Source organism: Oncorhynchus mykiss, chromosome 10 (genome assembly GCF_057628025.1).
Source record: "Oncorhynchus mykiss isolate SJ-2025 chromosome 10, ASM5762802v1, whole genome shotgun sequence".
In the NCBI taxonomy this organism is placed as follows: domain Eukaryota; kingdom Metazoa; phylum Chordata; class Actinopteri; order Salmoniformes; family Salmonidae; genus Oncorhynchus; species Oncorhynchus mykiss.
In genome coordinates this window covers 89,378,412-89,385,911 of record NC_143031.1, presented here as the reverse complement: position 1 = coordinate 89,385,911, position 7,500 = coordinate 89,378,412, and the positions used below count along the sequence as shown (strand labels likewise).

Genomic DNA, 7,500 nt, shown 5'->3' with positions numbered 1-7,500 from the left:
ACATCTGAACCCCTCCCTCTGACCCCTCCCCTGTCTACCTGTCTCACCTCACTGGCTATCAGGTCAACGACTACCTGTCTCACCTCACCGGCTATGAGGTCAACGAGTATCTGTCTCACCTCACTGGCTATCAGGTCAATGAGGCGGTCGTGTCTAGCTATGTACATGTATGTCCTTGTAAGAACAACAATCATTCACAACATGTGCAACATGCATGAGAGCACCAGCTGTTCTGGACGACTGTGTGATCACGCTCTACGGAGCCGATGTGAGGAAGACCTTTAAACAGGTCAACATCTGCAGGGCCAGACGGATTACTCAGAACATGCGCTGACTAACTGGCAAGTGTCTTCACTGACATGTTCAACCTCTCCCTGACTGTCTGTAATACCAACATGTTTCAAGCAGACCACCATAATCCCTGTGCCCAAGAACACTAAGGTAACCTGCCTAAATGACTACCGCCCCGTAGCACTCACGTCCTTAGACATGAAGTGCTTTGAAAGGCTGGTAATGGCTCACATCAACACCATCCTCCATGATACCCTAGAGCCACTTCAATTTGCATACTGCCCCAACAGATCCACAGATGATGCAATCTCTATTCCACTCCACACTGCCCTTTCCCACCTGGACAAAAGGAACACCTATGTGAGAATGCTGTTCATTGACTACAGCTCAGCGTTCAACACCATGCCCACGAAGCTCATCACTAAGCTAAGGAACCTGGGACTAAACAACTCCCTCTGCAACTGGATCCTGGACTTCCTGATGGACCTCCCCCAGGTGGTAAGGGTAGCTAACAACACATCCACCATGCTGATCCTCAACACAGGGGACCCCTCAGGGGTGCGTACTTAGTCCCCTCCTGTACTCCCTGTTCACCCATGACTGCGTGGCCAAGCACGACTCCAACACCATCATTAAGTTTGCTGACGACGATGAGATAGGGAGGAGGTCAAACCAAATCAAATCCAATTTATTTATATAGCCCTTCGTACATCAGCTGATATCTCAAAGTGCTGTACAGAAACCCAGCCTAAAACCCCAAACAGCAAGCAATGCAGGCGTAGAAGCACGGTGGCTAGGAAAAACTCCCTAGAGGCCAAAACCTAGGAAGAAACCTAGAGAGGAACCAGGCTATTGTGGGGTGGCCAGTCCTCTTCTGGCTGTGCCGGGTGGAGATTATAACAGAACATGGCCAAGATGTTCATAAATGACCAGCATGGTCGAATAATAATAAGGCAGAACAGTTGAAACTGGAGCAGCAGCACGGCCAGGTGGACTGGGGACAGCAAGGAGTCATCATGTCAGGTAGTCCTGAGGCATGGTCCTAGGGCTCAGGTCTTCCGAGAGAGAGAAAGAAAGAGAGAAAGAGAGAATTAGAGAGAGCACACTTAAATTCACACAGGACACCGAATAGGACAGGAGAAGTACTCCAGATATAACAAACTGACCCTAGCCCCCCGACACATAAACTACTGCAGCATAAATACTGGAGGCTGAGACCGGAGGGGTCAGAAGACACTGTGGCCCCATCCGAGGACAGGTCAGAGACCTGGCTGTGTGGTGCCAGAATAACAACCTCTCCCTCAACGTGAGCTAGACAAAGGAGCTGATCGTGGACTACAGGAAAAGGCGGGCCGAACACGCCCCTATTCGCATCGATGGGTGGAGCTGTAGTGGAGCAGGTTGAGAGCTTCAAGTTCCTTGGTGTCCACATCACCAACAAACTAACATGGTCCAAACACACCAAGACAGTTGAGAAGATGGCACAACAACACATTTTCCCCCTCAGGAGACTGAAAAGATTTGGCATGTGTCCCCCGATCCTCAACAATTTCCTCAGCTGCACCATCGAGAGCATCCTGACCAGTTGCCTCACCGCCTGGTATGGCAACTGCTCAGCATCTGCCCGTAAGGTGCTACAGAAGTTAGTGTGAACGGCCCAGTACTTCACTGGGGCCAAGCTTTCTGCCATCCAGGACCTCTCTACCAGGTGGTGTCAGAGGAAGGCCCTAAAAATGGTCAAAGACTCCAGTCACCCAAGTCATAGACTGTTCTCTCTGCTACCGCACAGCAAGTGGTATCGGAGCCCCAAGTCTAGGTCCAAGAGGCTTCTAAACAACTTCTACCCCCAAGCCGTAATACTGCTGAACAATGTATGAAATGGCCAACTGGACTATTTACATTGCCAGAGCAGTCAGACAGACCAGAGCAGTCAGACCGGCAGACCAGACCAGAGCAGTCAGACAGACAGACCAGACCAGAGCAGTCAGACCAGAGCAGTCAGACAGACCAGAGCAGTCAGACACACACACACAAACACACACACACACACACACATCAATACGGCCCTGTACGATATCACACACACACACACGCACACACTCAATACACACACACACACACATCACTACGGCTATGTATCATATCACACGCACACACACACACACACACACACACACACACACACACACACACACACACACACACACACACACACACACACACACACACACACACACACACACACACACACACACACACACACACACATCAATACTGCCCTGTATGATATCACACACACACACACACACACACATCAATACTGCCCTGTATGATATCACACACACACACATACACCAATACGGCCATGCATCATATCACACACACACACACACACACACACCAATACGGCCATGCATCATATCACACACTCTCATAAACACATCAATAAAGCGTAATACACACATCAATACGATCAGACACATTCACATGCCTCAACGCCCAAAATGAACGGGTAGTGACAGGCTGGTAGGGGTTAGAGGCTAGGAAGCAGGGGTTAGAGGCTAGAGGCTAGGAAGCAGGGGTTAGGGAGTAGGGATTAGAGGCTAGGAAGCAGGGGTTAGGGTGTAGGGATTAGAGGCTAGGAAGCAGGGGTTAGGGTGTAGGGATTAGAGGCTAGAGGCTAGGAAGCAGGGGTTAGGGAGTAGGGATTAGAGGCTATGAATCAGGGGTTAGGGTGTAGGGATTAGAGGCTATGAATCAGGGGTTAGGGTGTAGGGATTAGAGGCTAGGAAGCAGGGGTTAGGGTGTAGGGATTAGAGAGTAGGAAGCAGGGGTTAGGGTGTAGGGATTAGAGGCTAGGAAGCAGGGGTTAGGGTGTAGGGTTTAGAGGCTAGGAAGCAGGGGTTAGGGTGTAGGGATTAGAGGCTAGGAAGCAGGGGTTAGGGTGTAGGGATTAGAGAGTAGGAAGCAGGGGTTAGGGTGTAGGGATTAGAGGCTAGGAAGTAGGGGTTAGGGTGTAGGGATTAGAGGCTAGGAAGTAGGGGTTAGGGTGTAGGGATTAGAGAGTAGGAAGCAGGGGTTAGGGTGTAGGGATTAGAGGCTAGGAAGCAGGGGTTAGGGTGTAGGGATTAGAGGCTAGGAAGCAGGGGTTAGGGTGTAGGGTTTAGAGGCTAGGAAGCAGGGGTTAGGGTGTAGGGATTAGAGAGTAGGAAGCAGGGGTTAGGGTGTAGGGATTAGAGGCTAGGAAGCAGGGGTTAGGGTGTAGGGATTAGAGAGTAGGAAGTAGGGGTTAGGGTGTAGGGATTAGAGGCTAGGAAGCAGGGGTTAGGGTGTAGGGATTAGAGGCTAGGAAGTAGGGGTTAGGGTGTAGGGATTAGAGAGTAGGAAGCAGGGGTTAGGGTGTAGGGATTAGAGGCTAGGAAGTAGGGGTTAGGGTGTAGGGATTAGAGGCTAGGAAGTAGGGGTTAGGGTGTAGGGATTAGAGAGTAGGAAGCAGGGGTTAGGGTGTAGGGATTAGAGGCTAGGAAGTAGGGGTTAGGGTGTAGGGTTTAGAGGCTAGGAAGTAGGGGTTAGGGTGTAGGGTTTAGAGGCTAGGAAGTAGGGGTTAGGGTGTAGGGTTTATGGATATATACTGAACAAAAAACAGAAACCCAACAAGCAATAATTTCAAAGATTTTACTGAGTTACACTTCATATTAGGAAATCAGTCAATTTAAATAAATGAATTAGGCCCTAATCTATGGATTTCACATGAATGTGCAAGGGCTCAGCCATGGGTGGGCCTGGGAGGGCATAGGCCTGCCCACTTAGGAATCACTGGCCACTTTAAGGAAATGAAACACTAGCCACTTTAATAATGTCTCCTTATCTTGCATTACTCATCTCATATGTATATACTGTACTCTATACTATTCCACAGTATCTTAGTCACTTTAATTGTGTGTAAATACTGCATCACCCATCTCATATGTATATACTGTACTCTATACTATTCCACAGTATCTTAGTCACTTTAATTGTGTGTAAATACTGCATCACCCATCTCATATGTATATACTGTACTCTATACTACGCCACTGTATCTTAGTCCAATGCTGCTCTGACATGTATATATTTTTAATCCATTCCTCACTTAGATTTACGTATATTTTGGGTTGTGAAACTCTTAGATATTACTGCACTGTTGGAGCTAGAAGCACAAGCATTTAGTTAGATATTACTGCACTGTCAGAGCTAGAAGCACAAGCATTTAGTTAGATATTACTGGTTAGATATTACTGCCCTGTCGGAGCTGGAAGCACAAGCATTTCACTACACTCGCAATAACATCTGCTAACCACGTGTATGTGACCAATAGCATCTGCTAACCATGTGTATGTGACTAATAACATCTGCTAACCATGTGTATGTGACTAATAACATCTCCTAAACATGTGTATGTGACTAATAACATCTGCTAACCATGTGTATGTGACTAATAACATCTGCTAACCATGTGTATGTGACTAATAACATCTGCTAACCATGTGTATGTGACTAATAACATCTGCTAACCATGTGTATGTGACTAATAACATCTGCTAAACATGTGTATGGGACCAATACATTTGATTTGATTTTCACTTGGGAGCCAGGCCCACCCACTGGGGAGCCAGGCCCAGCCAATCAGAATGAGTTTTCCCCACAAAGGGCTTTATTACAGACAGAAATACTCCTCCGTTTCATCAGCTGTCCGGGTGGCTGGTCTCAGACGATCTCACAGGTGAAGAACCCGGATGTGGAGGTCCTGGGCTGGCGTAGTTACTCGTAGTCTGTGGTTGAAAGGCCAGTTGGACGTACTGCCAAATTCTCTAAAACGACGCTGAAGGCGGCTTATGGTAGAGAAATTAACATTGAATTCTCAGGCAACAGCTCTGGTGGACATTCCTGCAATCAGCATGCCAACTGCATGCTCCCTCAAAACATGAGACATCTGTGGCATTGTGTTGTGACAAAACTGCTCATTTTAAACAGGCCTTTTATTGTCCCCGGCACAAGGTGCACCTGTGTAATGATCCTGCTGTTTAATCAGCTTACTGATATGCCACACCTGTCAGATGGATGGATTATCTTGACGAAGGAGAAATGCTCACTAACAGGGATGTAAACAAATGTGTGCCCAAAAATTGAGAGGAAAAAGCTTTTTATGCCTATAGAACATTTCTGGGTTTTTTTTTCAGCTCATGAAACATGGGACCAACACTTTACATGTCACGCCCTGACCGTAGAAAGCTTTTAAAATATGTATATACAGTGCCTTGCGAAAGTATTCGGCCCCCTTGAACTTTGCGACCTTTTGCCACATTTCAGGTTTCAAACATAAAGATATAAAACTGTATTTTTTTGTGAAGAATCAACAACAAGTGGGACACAATCATGAAGTGGAACGACATTTATTGGATATTTCAAACTTTTTGAACAAATCAAAAACTGAAAAATGGGGCGTGCAAAATTATTCAGCCCCCTTAAGTTAATACTTTGTAGCGCCACCTTTTGCTGCGATTACAGCTGTAAGTCGCTTGGGGTATGTCTCTATCAGTTTTGCACATCGAGAGACTGAAATTTTTTCCCATTCCTCCTTGCAAAACAACTCGAGCTCAGTGAGGTTGGATGGAGAGCATTTGTGAACAGCAGTTTTCAGTTCTTTCCACAGATTCTCGATTGGATTCAGGTCTGGACTTTGACTTGGCCATTCTAACACCTGGATATGTTTATTTTTGAACCATTCCATTGTAGATTTTGCTTTATGTTTTGGATCATTGTCTTGTTGGAAGACAAATCTCCGTCCCAGTCTCAGGTCTTTTGCAGACTCCATCAGGTTTTCTTCCAGAATGGTCCTGTATTTGGCTCCATCCATCTTCCCATCAATTTTAACCATCTTCCCTGTCCCTGCTGAAGAAAAGCAGGCCCAAACCATGATGCTGCCACCACCATGTTTGACAGTGGGGATGGTGTGTTCAGCTGTGTTGCTTTTACGCCAAACATAACGTTTTGCATTGTTGCCAAAAAGTTCCATTTTGGTTTCATCTGACCAGAGCACCTTCTTCCACATGTTTGGTGTGTCTCCCAGGTGGCTTGTGGCAAACTTTAAACAACACTTTTTATGGATATCTTTAAGAAATGGCTTTCTTCTTGCCACTCTTCCATAAAGGCCAGATTTGTGCAATATACGACTGATTGTTGTCCTACGGGCAGAGTCTCCCACCTCAGCTGTAGATCTCTGCAGTTCATCCAGAGTGATCATGGGCCTCTTGGCTGCATCTCTGATCAGTCTTCTCCTTGTATGAGCTGAAAGTTTAGAGGGACGGCCAGGTCTTGGTAGATTTGCAGTGGTCTGATACTCCTTCCATTTCAATATTATCGCTTGCACAGTGCTCCTTGGGATGTTTAAAGCTTGGGAAATCTTTTTGTATCCAAATCCGGCTTTAAACTTCTTCACAACAGTATCTCGGACCTGCCTGGTGTGTTCCTTGTTCTTCATGATGCTCTCTGCGCTTTTAACGGACCTCTGAGACTATCACAGTGCAGGTGCATTTATACGGAGACTTGATTACACACAGGTGGATTGTATTTATCATCATTAGTCATTTAGGTCAACATTGGATCATTCAGAGATCCTCACTGAACTTCTGGAGAGAGTTTGCTGCACTGAAAGTAAAGGGGCTGAATAATTTTGCACGCCCAATTTTTCAGTTTTTGATTTGTTAAAAAAGTTTGAAATATCCAATAAATGTCGTTCCACTTCATGATTGTGTCCCACTTGTTGTTGATTCTTCACAAAAAAATACAGTTTTATATCTTTATGTTTGAAGCCTGAAATGTGGCAAAAGGTCGCAAAGTTCAAGGGGGCCGAATACTTTCGCAAGGCACTGTATTTCCATATTCCCGTTAGGATTTGCCTACTCTGTGAAGTGTGTGTGTGCTGAATCTCAAATCGCCCTCCTTCTAAGCAATGACATTTTTTAGAAACTTTGGCAAAAGGGTTTGTTACAGATTGTAGTTTTGGAAACAGAAAACTGTATGGAGATCAAATGTTTCATTGATGAGAACGTGTGCAGAATGTCGTCCAAAACAAGTCAAACATTGAAATACCTTTATAGAATGTAAAGTAACGACCCAAACCGGTCTGTGTATCAAAACCTGTATATAGTAAAATACACTGGTCTGTGT

The 7,500-nt window shown here is 45.8% G+C and overlaps 1 protein-coding gene across 7 annotated transcripts in view; it reads left to right on the top strand.

The window, feature by feature from the left end:
• LOC110516909 (glutamate receptor 2) overlaps nt 1–7,500 on the top strand; it is a 65,770-nt gene that overhangs the window by 41,505 nt on the left and 16,765 nt on the right. The gene's annotated exons all lie outside the window — the stretch shown is intronic.